Source organism: Antechinus flavipes, chromosome 1, assembly GCF_016432865.1.
Source record: "Antechinus flavipes isolate AdamAnt ecotype Samford, QLD, Australia chromosome 1, AdamAnt_v2, whole genome shotgun sequence".
Lineage (NCBI taxonomy): Eukaryota > Metazoa > Chordata > Mammalia > Dasyuromorphia > Dasyuridae > Antechinus > Antechinus flavipes.
In genome coordinates, this window is record NC_067398.1 from 264,187,980 (window position 1) to 264,202,111 (window position 14,132).

Consider the following 14,132-nt stretch of genomic DNA (forward strand, 5'->3'; position numbering starts at 1 on the left):
CTCGATAGTAATTAATATGTCATGATATTAAAAAAGATCAAAATTCTCAAATCCAAAGAAGAGTCTTTTCCTTTTCCTTTCTTAAATTTCCCTTCTGCTACTCTCTCTATTTTTTTTTCCTGAAGTGTATTACCATATTCTACTGAGTGATAGAAAGTGATACAATTTAGGAAGAAATCCTACATTTCTTCCTTCTTTTCTTCTATTTTTCCTTCTTTCCTTCCCTTCCTTTTCTTTTTTCTCTCCATCTTTCTCTTTTGTTCATTACTTATTTACCCTCTTTTCTTCATTGTAGTCTTCTTTTTCCTAGTATTGTTTCTCTTCATTTTCCCCCTTCTTTGTCCTCTCCTTCTCCTCTTCCCCTTTCTTTTCTATGTCTCTCCTTCAATAGCTTATAATAGATAAAGCTGGTACTCCAGTGTTAATATTGAAATTAAATCATATGCTTGTAGGTCATGTAACAAAAAGAGGCTTACTTAACAATGTCAGGGGAATTACACTAAAAATTGGAGGAAAGAATATTCATCAAGAAGACAGTCGATTCAGTGGAGCATTGTTCTTTTATTGCTGATCTGTGGTTAGAAGTCTGAGAAAGGAAACTGCTTTTGTTCTCAGTTAACCAAGAAAAGATTCCAATGGCCTGAGTATTAGTGCCCTAAGCCAGCTAAAAGACAATTTTGGCATCTATTAAAAAACCTTACCTTTACCTGGACGAGATTTTTGGATATTGTTTCCACTGTAATCGCTATTCTTTCTCATTCTAATTTCTTCTTCCTTAATACTTAAAAAAGATAATCTTGATCACTCAGATGCTGGAACTGCTACAGTGAAATATTTTGAAGTCCTTTTCTTCAATGCCCAAGCCCAGAAAATATACAAAGTTCAAAGAATGATTATATGCTAGGGAGAAAATTTAAGTCAAAGCATAGTTGGGAATAGGTGGACAGGGGAAATGAACACAACAGAGGAGGAAAACAGAAGTGAAATGTTGCAAAATGGCAAGGGATGCTGCCCTCACCACTCACTGCCTAATTGGCTTTGGAGATGTTTCATGACTTAGGAATGACTGAATGAGGGCTCCATAAAAACTGGTGAGTCAGTTCCACCATCATAAATATTGCCACAGGATGTAGTTTTATATTTATTTTGATAGTTTGATACTGTAATATAGTTTAAGCTTAGGAAAAGGATTAATGTTATTGAGAATAAGAAAATAAAGAAAGATATTCATCACCCACTGCTGCCTGAAGATGACAAAGTCAAAGTATCAATCTGTGGCTGGAAGATCACCTGAGTAGAATTCTGGACTCATAAGTTTCTTTCCTCAGGTATTAGAGTGCTCAGTTTTCTATCAACCAGATTAATCTTGGCCAGTCATCTCACAAAATCCATGCTTTTGATTAGAAGAACCAGAAAAGAGAGAGTGGATGACTAAATGAAACCCATTTTCTCTATCATAAATGAACTCACTAAAACATACATCCAGATGAATGACCTTTAGCAAATTATCTCATTTATATGGGTCTCAGTTATATTATCTATGAAATGGAGATGATATAATAGCTCATATAGTTAACTCATCATGGCTTGTTGAGCCTATGTTCTCAAAACTATATCAATAGAATATAAATTTCAGCAAGTTTTAGTATTTCAGAAATGTTTTGGAATATAGTCTTCTTTCCAAGAACTTTCCTAAATAATTATTGAGGGATTCATCACCCTAAGGTGGTCCACTTAATGACATATTCTTTGGCCATGATAACCCATAAAATCCATTCTTTGGCTCTTTTTCCTATGTGATTCTCTTCCATTTCTGCAGTGATAGTGGAAGTACTAGAAACTGTATGAGGAATAGATGTTGAAAATTTAAATTTTATTTTTTTCTCAATGATATTTTATTTTTCCAAATACATGCAAAGACAGCCATTTTTGTGAGATTTTACGTATTCCAAATTTTTTTTCTCCTTCCCTTACCTCACTCTATTCCAAGATAGCAAGCAATCTGATATGGTTATACATGTACAATTATTTTAAACATATTTATATATTTTTCATGTTATGAAAGAAAAGACAGACAAAAAAGAAAAAATCGCAAAAGAAAAAGCAAACAAAAAGGTGAAAACACTTTGCTTTGATCCACATTCAATTTCCATAGTTCTCTTTCTGGATGCAGATAGCATTTTCCATCCCAAGTCTATTGGAATTATCTTGTATCACTTCATTGCTGAAAAGAGCTGTCTATCACAGCTGATCATCAATTAATTTTGCTGTTACTATATACAATATTCTCCTGGTTCTATTCAATTCACTCAGCATTAGTTCATGTAAGTCTTTCCAGGCTCTTTCTAAATCAGTATGTTCAATCTTTTTAATATAAAAATAGCATTTCATTGCATTCAAATACCATAACTTATTCAGCCATTTCCCAACTTATGGGCATTAATCCAATTTCCAATTCCTTGCCACCACAAAAAAGAGCTGCTACACATACTTTTGCGTGTGTGGGTACTTTTCCTTTTTTATGATCTCTTTGGGATATAGACCCATAGTGATACTGCTGGATCAAAGAGTATGTACAATTTTATATCCATTTGAGCAAAGCTCCAAACTTCAGAATGATTCTATCACTTTACAACTCCATCAATAATACATTAGTATCTCCTACATCCCCTCCAACATTTATCATTATCTTTTCCTGTCATTTTAGCCAATCTGAGAAGTGCTACCTCAGAGTTGTCTTAATTTTCATTGAGAATTATAATTTTAAAAACATGTACAAACTTTAACTTACTTCTTGATACTCTAATGTGAAATCATTGACCAATGGACATGGGGATTATTACAAGGATAATAGAATCGTACCAAAGTCTACAGATAAAAAGAAATGCTGAAAGTTTTGTGCACAGACACACTGAGAAAAGTTATGTTTTCAAAAGATTAATTTCACAATTAGAAGCATCATGGACAGAGAACTGGCTTTCATATCAGGAAGAGCCTATATTCAAGTCCTAACTCTGTCAAATAGTAACTGTGTAAATTGGAGCAACTCACTCTACTCTTCTAGGCTCTATGTAATTTTTTTCTCACTATACATTAGAGAGATAATCATTTATATTAGCAGAGGAATTTTCCTCACTATAACAACGAAAGCACACCTACTATAAAAATAGTCCATGTGATTTTACAACAATGTGATATGAAAGTTAAAGAAGACAAATTAGGAGGCTACTGGGGTAGTCGTACAGGTAACCAATTATGAGGGCTAAGACTAATGTGATAGCCCCAAGAAGAGAAAAATTTGGAGGCACAGTGTGAAGGAAGAGTTAATATGACTAAATTACTTTTCAAAGCTTTTTGAAAGATACAAAAAGGACCATACAGAGGAATAGGAGAACTAGGATAATATAACATTAGTCAAGAAAGAATAGAATTTCAAGAATGAAGGACTGGTCATCCATGTCAAATATTAGAGTGTCAAAGAGAATGAGAACTGGAAAAAGTCCATTAGATTTGTTGAGTATGTCTTTGGTGACCTTAGAGAGAACAATTTCAGCAGAATGGCCAGGGTGGAAATCAGATTACATGGATTTGAGATAGGGATAGATATTTAAGAATTAGCTATAAATGATGAATTTGTGAAAAAGAAAGTGATATAGAAATTGGGAGGTGACTTGAGGCAATTGCTAGAGCAGAAAAGGCTAGAGGAAGGACTTTTTAAAAGGGAAAATCTTTTTCTTATTGGTTTAGAGAAATGAATAAATGGATATGTAGAGGTCAAGGAGAAAATTGGAATGATGGACTGAGAATGAGGATGGGGCAAAAAGTCATCAGAACAATGGTTACTATATCCATCAGGATAACAATGTATGAATTCTCTCTCCTTTCCTATAATCCTCCAAAAAGGGGTTTAAAACCAAAGTTTCAATTTCATTTTTAAAAAGTAACAGAAATAATGTATGTCTGTTAACCTAAAACTTACCAAAATGCAGTCATTTGTCTTTTCTTCTCCAAATGAAATAAACACATCAAAAAAAAATCTACTCTTCAGTTTTGAACTAGTACGCCACTCCAAGTAGTTGTTAAAATTAATCTATTGTACAATTTGGATGGAATGTATTGTACAATTGTCGTTGTAACTGTAACATAATTATTTATGTTATATATCTGCTTTACAGCACAGTCTTTCAATCAAAAGGTGCAAATAGAACTATACCCACATTTAAGAACATAATGATATCAAAGAGCTGCTAAAGAATTGCTTCTGTTAACATCTTTCAGTCAATTGGCAGCTAATCTTCATAGAACATGATGAGCCAGGTACTCCCCACTCCCAATCTTTCATCTTCTTCCTTCTTTTTTGCTTCTTGTTTCTTCATGATTTAGGAGGTTTCCCTGGTTAATAGCCCATGTTTTCATTTTTATTTTTGTATCTGGCATTAGCAGGAATGTGATAAATACTTGTTAGTTGATTAAAGGATGAATGGATGGATAGAACGATTCTACTATTAAGGTTGGGACACTATGACAGGTTTTGGTATCAGGAATACATTAATTAGCTTGGTGACTCTGGGTTTCCTAATCTATAAAATGAGGAAGTTGGACTTGATCACCTTCCAAATTTACACATGACTTATATATGATCTCCAAATCCGAGAATTCAGTCTTTATCTCTCTTTCCCCTCTCACATTCCATTTCTCAACATTTTACAACCCTATCCTCTTAAAGAAAAATACCTTTTACCAGTTGCAGGAACTTGGGCAAAACACTTAACCTATAGCAAGTCACTCCTAATTGAAAGAGATGAGCTAGATGACTTCAATATAAATCAATGATCATCTTCTCTGTATAATTTTGGGTAAATCACCTAACTTCTTTAAGTCTCACTTTCTTATCAAGCCATTCTCCAATTGATAAATGGTCAAAGGATATGAACAGACAATTTTCAGATGATGAAATTTAAACTATCTCCACTCATATGAAAGTGTTCCAAATCACTATTGATCAGTAAAAAGGAAAATTAAGACAACTCTGAGATACCACTACACAACTGTCAGATTGGCTAAGATAACAGGTAAAAATAATGATGAATGTTGGAGGGGATGCGGGAAAACTGGGACACTGATGCATTGTTGGTGGAGTTGTGAATGAATAGTTCCAGGTTGCTCCACCAACAATATATTAGTGTGCCAGTTTTCCCACATGTCCTGGAATATTTATCATTTTCTTTTCTTGTCAGCCATTCTGAGATGTGTGTAGTGGTACCTCAGAGTTGTCTTAATTTTCATTTCTTTAATCAATGGTGATTTAGAACACTTTTTCATATAACTAGAAATGGCTTTAAAAAATAATTCCTTAAAAATTAGAATTCTAATTAAGTTATTAAGTGGAGCTAATGACTTTATAGTTAATGACTTTATAAGACATCAAAAAAAAAAAACCAAAGCAAAGTCAAAAGAATGAAAAAATAAAAGATGATGTGAACTCCATTATTGGAAAAACAACTGACTTCAAAATAGATTGAGGAAAGATAATTTAAGAATTATTGGGCTACCTGAAAGTCATGATTAAAGAAAAGATCTTAGACATCATCTTTCAAGAAATTGTCAAGGAAAACTGCCCTATTATCTTAGGTCCAGATAGCAAAATTGAAATTAAAAGAATCCATGGATCACTCTTGAAAGAGATTCCCAAATGAAAACTCCCAGGAATAATACAGCCAAATTCCAGTACTCCCAGGGTCAAGGAGAAAATATTGCAAATAGCCAGATAGAAACAAATATCATAGAGCCATAATCAGGATCACACAAGATTTAGTAACTTCTATATGTAAAAGAAGCAGAAAGCTATGAATATGATATTCCAGAAGGCAAAGAGGCATTACTACCTAGCAAAACTGAGTATAATTCATTCCCCAACTGATCGATATCCACTGAGTATAATCTTTCTGGAAGAAAATGGATATTTAAGTAATAAACGACTTCTAAGCATTCTTCATGAAAAGTCCAGAATCAAATAAAAAAATGACTTTCAAACATAAGATTCAATAGAACCAGAAAAATATAAACATGAAAGAGTAAACAAAAGGGACTCAACTAAGTTAAACTTCCAAGAATTTTATCATTATTAGGTAGTTAAAAGAAGTATACATGAAGAGAGGGAATGGATATGAGTTGAAGATAATGGATTGATAGCTTAAAAAAATTAAATTAGGGGATGAAAAAAACAATGCACTGAAGGAAGAGGTAGACTGGGGTAAATTATCTCATATAAAAGAGGTGCAAAAGATCTTTTATAGTGGAGCAGAATATGGGGGAAATGGGAATAAGTAAACAAAAAAACTTTCATCAGAATTGGCTCAAAGAGGGAACAACACACACATACTCAATTGAGTTTGTAAATACACCTTATCCTTCAGGGAAGTAGGAAGGGAATTGGATAAGAGAAGAAAGGGTAGTAATATCAGGAAGATCTGATTGAGAAAAGTGGTGGTCAGAAGAGGAACATTTTTGAGAAGGGATTGAATGAAATGAGAGAGAAAGATAACTAGGGAGACAATAGAATGGAAGGAAACACACAGTAATTATAACTGAAAAAAATTTACAGCAAATTTCTCTAATAAATGCCTCATTTTTTAAATATATAGAGTACTGACTCAAATTTATAAGAATACAAATCATTCTGCAATTGATAAATGGTCAAAGGATATGAACAGGCAATTTTCAGATGAATAAAGCTATCTCTAATCATTTGAAAAAATTCTTGAAATCACTACTGATTAGAGAAATGCTAATTAAAACAACTCTGCGGCATCACTGCAGCCTATTAGAAATGACAATTAATAGAGAGTTTGAGGGAAAACAACTTAATAGAACACTTTTAAACTGTTCGGGGACTTATGAATTGGACCAATAGAAAACTATTTGAAACTGTGTCCAAGGAGCTATAAAATTGTACATTCCCTTTGACCAGAAATATCACTTTAAGTCTGTACTTCAAAGAGATCAAAGGAAAAGGAAAAGGACCTATAAATGTGAATATATTTGTAGTACATCTTTTTTGTGGTGTCAAAGAATTGAAAATTAAGGAGATATACACCAACTGAATAATGTCTGAAAAAGGTATGGCATATAATTATGATAAAGCACCATTATGCTATAAGAAATAATGAGGGGGGGTTTCAGAAAAAAGTAGCTTAACTTATATGAACTGATGCAAAGTGAAGTTGTGATGATAGTAATGTTGTGATGATAATCCACCGTGAAAGACTTGGCTACTCTGATCAATATAATTATCCAAGAAAATAAGATCTTAAGAACTCATGATTATGATTATTATCTACTTCTACAGAGAGGATTGATGAACACTGAGTAAAAAGTGAAGTATAGCTTGCTCACTTCAAATTTTTTTTTGTTTTTTTTGTGCTGTGGCTAATAAGAAAATGTTTTGCATGATTTCACATATGTAACTTATGTGATTTTGTTTGCCTTCACAGTGAGTGCAAAAGAAATGTGAGAAAGGGAGAGAATTTGGAGTTCCTTTAAAAAAAAAGAATATCAAAATAAATAATTCATAAATTTTGAGAAAAAAGTAATACTTTTATTCTGATGTCTCCCATATTCATTCATGTCTCTATTTTGGTTTGTTTGTCTCTATGTTTCCACTTTGATTTGCAGTATAAATTCAAGTTCGGTCATCCTTCCTCCCCCATGAGCTTGGAGGAAGTACTGCCCTACCTTGACTTATTATAGTCATTATTAACTCTTCTTGTTTTAGCTATTGTTAATTTTTTTTTTATAATAAATTTTATTTTATTTAATAATAACTTCGCATTGACAGAATCCATGCCAGGATAATTTCTACACGACATTATCCCTTGCAATCACTTATGTTTCGTTTTTTCCCCTCCCTCCCTCCTCCCCCCCCCCCCAGGATGGCAAGCAGTCCTATATATGCTAAACATGTTGCAGTATATCCTAGATACAATACATATTTGCAGAACCAAACAGTTCTCTTGTTGCACAGGGAGAATTGGATTCAGAAGGTAAAAATAACTCGGGAAGAAAATCAAAAATGCAAATAGTTTACATTCATTTCCCAGTATTCCTTCTTTGGGTGTAGCTGTTTCTGTCCATCATTTCTCCAATGAAACTCAGTTAAGTCTCTTTGTCAGAGAAATCCACTTCCATCAGAATACATCCTCATACAATATCGTTGTCGAAGTGTATAATGATCTCCTGGTTCTGCTCATCTCACTTAGCATCAGTCCATGTAGGTCTCTCCAAGCCTCTCTGTATTCATCCTGCTGGTCATTCCTTACAGAGCAATAATATTCCATAACATTCATATACCACAATTTACCCAGCCATTCTCCAATTGATGGGCATCCATTCATTTTCCAGTTTCTAGCCACTACAAACAGGGCTGCTACAAACATTTTGGCACATACAGGTCCCCTTCCCTTTTTTAGTATCTCTTTGGGGTATAAGCCCAATAGAAACACTGTTGGATCAAAGGGTATGCACAGTTTGATAACTTTTTGGGCATAATTCCAGATCGCTCTCCAGAATGGCTGGATTCGTTCACAACTCCACCAACAATGCATCAATGTCCCGTTTTCCCGCATCCCATCCAACATTCATCATTGTTTTTTCCTGTCATCTTAGCCAATCTGACAGGAGTGTAGTGATATCTCAGAGTTGTCTTAATTTGCATTTCTCTGATCAATAGTGATTTGGAACACTCTTTCATGTGAGTGGTAATAGTTTCAATTTCTTCATCTGAAAATTGTCTGTTCATATCCTTTGACCATTTATCAATTGGAGAATGGCTTGATTTTTTATAAATTTGAGTCAGTTCTCTATATATTTTGGAAATGAGGCCTTTATCAGAACCTTTAATTGTAAAGATGTTTTCCCAGTTAGTTACTTCCCTACTAATCTTGTTTGCATTCGTTCTGTTTGTACAAAGGCTTTTTAATTTGATATAATCAAAATTTTCTATTTTGTGATTGGTAATGGTCTCTAGTTCATCTTTGGTCACAAATTTCTTTCTCCTCCACAAGTCTGAGAGATAAACTATCCTATGTTCCTCTAATTTATTTATAATCTCGTTCTTTATGCCTAGGTCATGGACCCATTTTGATCTTATCTTGGTATGTGGTGTTAAGTGTGGGTCCTTGCCTAATTTCTGCCATACTAATTTCCAGTTATCCCAGCAGTTTTTATCAAATAATGAAATCTTATCCCAAAATTTAGAATCTTTGGGTTTGTCAAACACTAGATTGCTATAGTTGACTATTCTGTCTTGTGAACCTAACCTTTTCCACTGATCAACTAATCTATTTCTAAGCCAATACCAGATGGTTTTGGTGACTGCTGCTTTATAATATAATTTTAGATCAGGTACAGCTAGACCACCTTCATTTGATTTTTTTTTCATTAATTCCCTTGAGATTCTCGACTTTTTATTGTTCCATATGAATTTTGTTGTTATTTTTTCTAAATCATTAAAATATTTTCTTGGAAGTCTGATTGGTATAGCACTAAATAAATAGATTAGTTTAGGGAGTATTGTCATCTTTATTATATTTGCTCGGCCTATCCAAGAGCACTTAATATTTTTCCAATTATTTAAGTCTGACTTTATTTGTGTGAAAACTTTTTTGTAATTTTGCTCATATAATTCCTGACTTTCCTTTGGTAGGTAGATTCCCAAATATTTTATGCTATCAACAGTTATTTTGAATGGAATTTCTCTTTGTATCTCTTGCTCTTGGATTTTGTTGGTGGTGTATAAGAATGCTGAGGATTTATGGGGATTTATTTTGTATCCTGCTACTTTGCTAAAATTATGAATTATTTCTAATAGCTTTTTAGTAGAATCTCTGGGGTTTTCTAGGTATACCATCATATCATCTGCAAAGAGTGATAGTTTGGTTTCCTCATTGCCTACTCTAATTCCTTTAATCTCTTTCTCGACTCTTATTGCAGAGGCCAGTGTTTCTAATACAATATTGAATAATAATGGTGATAGTGGGCAACCTTGCTTCACTCCAGATCTTACCGGGAAAGGTTCCAGTTTTTCCCCATTGCATATGATGCTTACTGAAGGTTTAAAATATATGCTCCTAACTATTTTAAGGAAAAGTCCTTTTATTCCTATGCTCTCAAGTGTTTTTATTAGGAATGGCTGTTGGATTTTATCAAATGCTTTTTCTGCATCTATTGAAATGATCATATGGTTTTTGTTTGGTTGGTTGTTGATATAGTCAATTATGTTAATAGTTTTCCTAATATTGAACCAGCCCTGCATTCCTGGTATAAATCCTACTTGGTCATAGTGTATTATCCTGGGGATGATTTTCTGTAATCTTTTTGCTAATATTTTATTTAAGATTTTAGCATCAATATTCATTAGGGAGATTGGTCTATAATTTTCTTTCTCTGTTTTCAGCCTACCTGGTTTAGGTATCAGTACCATATCTGTGTCATAAAAGGAGTTTGGTAGGACTCCTTCAATCCCTACTTCTTCAAATAGTTTATTTAGCATTGGAGTTAATTGATCTTTAAATGTTTGATAGAATTCAGATGTAAATCCATCTGGTCCTGGGGTTTTTTTCTTAGGGAGTTGATTGATAGTTTGTTCTATTTCTTTTTCTGAGATAGGAGTGTTTAGGATATTTACTTCTTCCTCTGTTAGTTTAGGTAAGCTATATTTTTGGAGGTATTCTTCTATTTCATTTAAGTTGTCGAATTTATTGGCGTAAAGTTGGGCAAAGTAACTCCTAATTATTGCTCTAATTTCCTCTTCGTTAGTGGTGAGTTCTCCCTTTTCATTTTTAAGACTAACAATTTGATTTTCCTCTTTCCTTTTTTTAATCAGATTTACTAAGGGTTTGTCTATTTTGTTGGTTTTTTCATAGAACCAACTCTTAGTTTTATTAATCAATTCAATAGTTTTTTTACTTTCAATTTTATTGATCTCTCCTTTTATTTTTTGAATTTCAAGTTTAGTGTTTGATTGGGGGTTTTTAATTTGTTCCTTTTCTAGCATTTTTAGTTGTAAGCCCAATTCATTGACCTTCTCTTTCTCTATTTTATACAAATAGGCCTCTAGAGATATGAGATTTCCCCTTATTACCGCTTTGGCTGCATCCCATACATTTTGGTATGATGTCTCATTATTATCATTTTCTTGGATGAAGTTATTAATTATGTCTATAATTTGCTGTTTCACCCAATCATTCTTTAGTATGAGATTATTTAGTTTCCAATTATTTTTTGGTCTACTTTCCTGTGGCTTTTTATTGAATGTAATTTTCAATGCATCATGGTCTGAAAAGGATGCATTCACTATTTCTGCCTTACTGCATTTGAGTTTGAGGTTTTTATGTCCTAATATATGATCAATTTTTGTATAAGTTCCATGAACTGCTGAAAAGAAGGTGTACTCCTTTCTGTCCCCATTACATTTTCTCCAGAGATCTATCATATCTAATTTTTCTAGTATTCTATTTATCTCTTTGACTTCTTTCTTATTTATTTTGTGGTTTGATTTATCTAATTCTGAGAGTGCAAGGTTGAGATCTCCCACTATTATAGTTTTACTGTCTATTTCTTCTTGCAGCTCTCTTAATTTCTCTTTTAGGAATTTAGATGCTACACTACTTGGTGCATATATATTTAATATAGATACTTCTTCATTATTCATTCTACCCTTTAGTAAGATATAGTGCCCTTCCTTATCTCTTTTGATTAGATCAATTTTTGCTTTAGCTTGATCTGAGATCAGGATGGCTACCCCTGCTTTTTTGGCTTCACCTGAAGCATAGTAGATTTTACTCCAACCTTTTACCTTTAACCTGCATGTATCACCCCGCTTCAGGTGTGTTTCCTGTATACAACATATTGTAGGATTCTGGCTTTTAATCCATTCTGCTAACCGCTTCCTCTTTATAGAGGAGTTTACCCCGTTCACATTTATGGTTAAAATGACCAATTCTGTATTACTTGCCATCTTGTTAACCCCGGTTTATGCTTTTTTCCCTTCTTACTCCCTTACCCCCTCCCTTACCCCCCTTCCCAGTATTAAGCTTGTGAGCTCCCCTTGCTTCTCACAGCCCTCCCTTTTTCAGTATCCCTCCCCCCCCTTAGAGTTCCCCCCCCCAACTTGCCCCTTTCCCTCCCAGTTACCGTATTCCCTTCCACTTAGCTTATTCCTTCCTTTTTCACTTTTCCCTTCTCACTTTTCAATGAGGTGGGAGAAGTTTCACCATAGATTGAATATGTCTAAAATTCTTCTCTTAATGCCAATTCTGAAAGCAGTAAAATACTCACTATTTTCATTCCTCTCCATTCTTTCTCTCAGATAATAGGTTTTCTTTGCCTCTTCATGAAATGTAGTACCCCCACTTTCCCTTTTTTCTAGTACAATGTCCTTTCCACAACTAGTTTCTAGAACAAGGTATACATGTATTCTTTATACATCTTTACAGCCGAAATATAGTTCCCAAGATTAATCTTTACCTTTTTAGATTTCTCTTGAGTTCTGTGCTTGTAGATCAAATTTTTTGTTAAGTTCTGGCTTTTTCATCAGAAATAGATGAAATTCGCTTATTTCGTTGAATGTCCATCTTCTTCCCTGGAAAAAGATGCTCAATCTCGCTGGGTAAGTTATTTTTGGTTGCATACCAAGTTCCTTAGCCTTTCGGAATATCATATTCCAGGCCCTTCGATCCTTTAATGTGGATGCTGCCAGATCCTGGGTGATCCTTATTGTGGCTCCTTGATACTTGAATTGGGTTTTTCTAGCCGCTTGCAGTATTTTTTCCTTTGCTTGAGGGTTCTGGCATTTGGCCACTATATTCCTTGGTGTTTTGATTTTAGGATCCCTTTCAGTAGGGGATCGATGAATTCTTTCAATGTCTATTTTACCTTCTGTTTCTATGACTTCTGGGCAGTTCTCTTTGATAATTTCCTGGAAGATAGTGTTCAGGCTTTTTTTTTCATCATACTTTTCTGGAAGTCCGATGATTCTCAGGTTGTCTCGCCTGGATCTGTTTTCCAGGTCTGTTGTCTTCCCCAGAAGGTATTTCACATCCTTTTCCATTGTTTGATTTTTTTGGATTTGCTTGACTGATTCTTCTTGTCTCCTCGAGTCATTCAATTCCAATTGTTCGACCCTGATTTTCAGTGAGGTATTTTCTTCACTCACTTTTTTAAGATCTTTTTCTAATTGTCCAATTGAGTTCTTTTGTTCTGTGGAATTTTTTTCCATTTCGCCAATTTTGTTTTTTAGAGAGCTGTTTTCTGTTTCCAGTTCACTAATCCTATTTTTCAAGGATTTGGTTTCTTTATCTACTCTCTCTTTATCTGACTTCTCCAGGCTCTTTTGCCAAGCCTCCCTCTCCTTTTGCAGAGCCTCCCTCTCCTTTTCCCATTTTTCTTCTAGCTCCCTTGTGAGAGCTTTTTTAATTTCCTCCATGAGATTCATCTGTGCTGAGGGACATAAGGTCTCCTCCTTCGGGGAATCACCTGGGGACTGTTTGTTTTTAGTCTCCTCAGGGTTTGGAGTCTGCTCTTTATCTGTATAAAAGCTGTCCAGGGTTAAATTCTTTTTCAGTTTCTTGCTCATTCTGTCTATTTATCAAAGACAAACTATCAAAGAAACAGAAGGAAAAAAAACCCCTTGAATGGAGGCTGCTTTCTTTGGGGGAGGGGCAGGGTATTCGTGAGGCACAGGTCCTACTGTGCTATGGCGCCTGCGCGCTGAGATCCGAGCGGGCTAAGACACTGTGGGGGAGGGGTGGCCAGGTCCCGAGAGACTCCAGCTGTTTGGGATTGTATTCTTCACCCCCGGTGTTTTTAGCTTCTCTGCTGGGCTGCTGACTTGCTCCTATAGCAAAGCTCTCGCCGCAGAGACGGCTGCGATCGCGTCCTACCCCCTCTCCGCTCCACCCGGTTCTGAGCTGCTATCTGTGCTCTGGTTGCAGCTGCTGCCCGCAGACTGCTTCCAAATACCGTCCCCGCCCTCGCGCAAAAACAGACCTTTCTTGACGAGTCTCAAGGATGGTTTCTCTTGGTAAGTAATTGTATGGTTTTTTTTCAGTCGAGCATTAATTCAGAGGCATGAA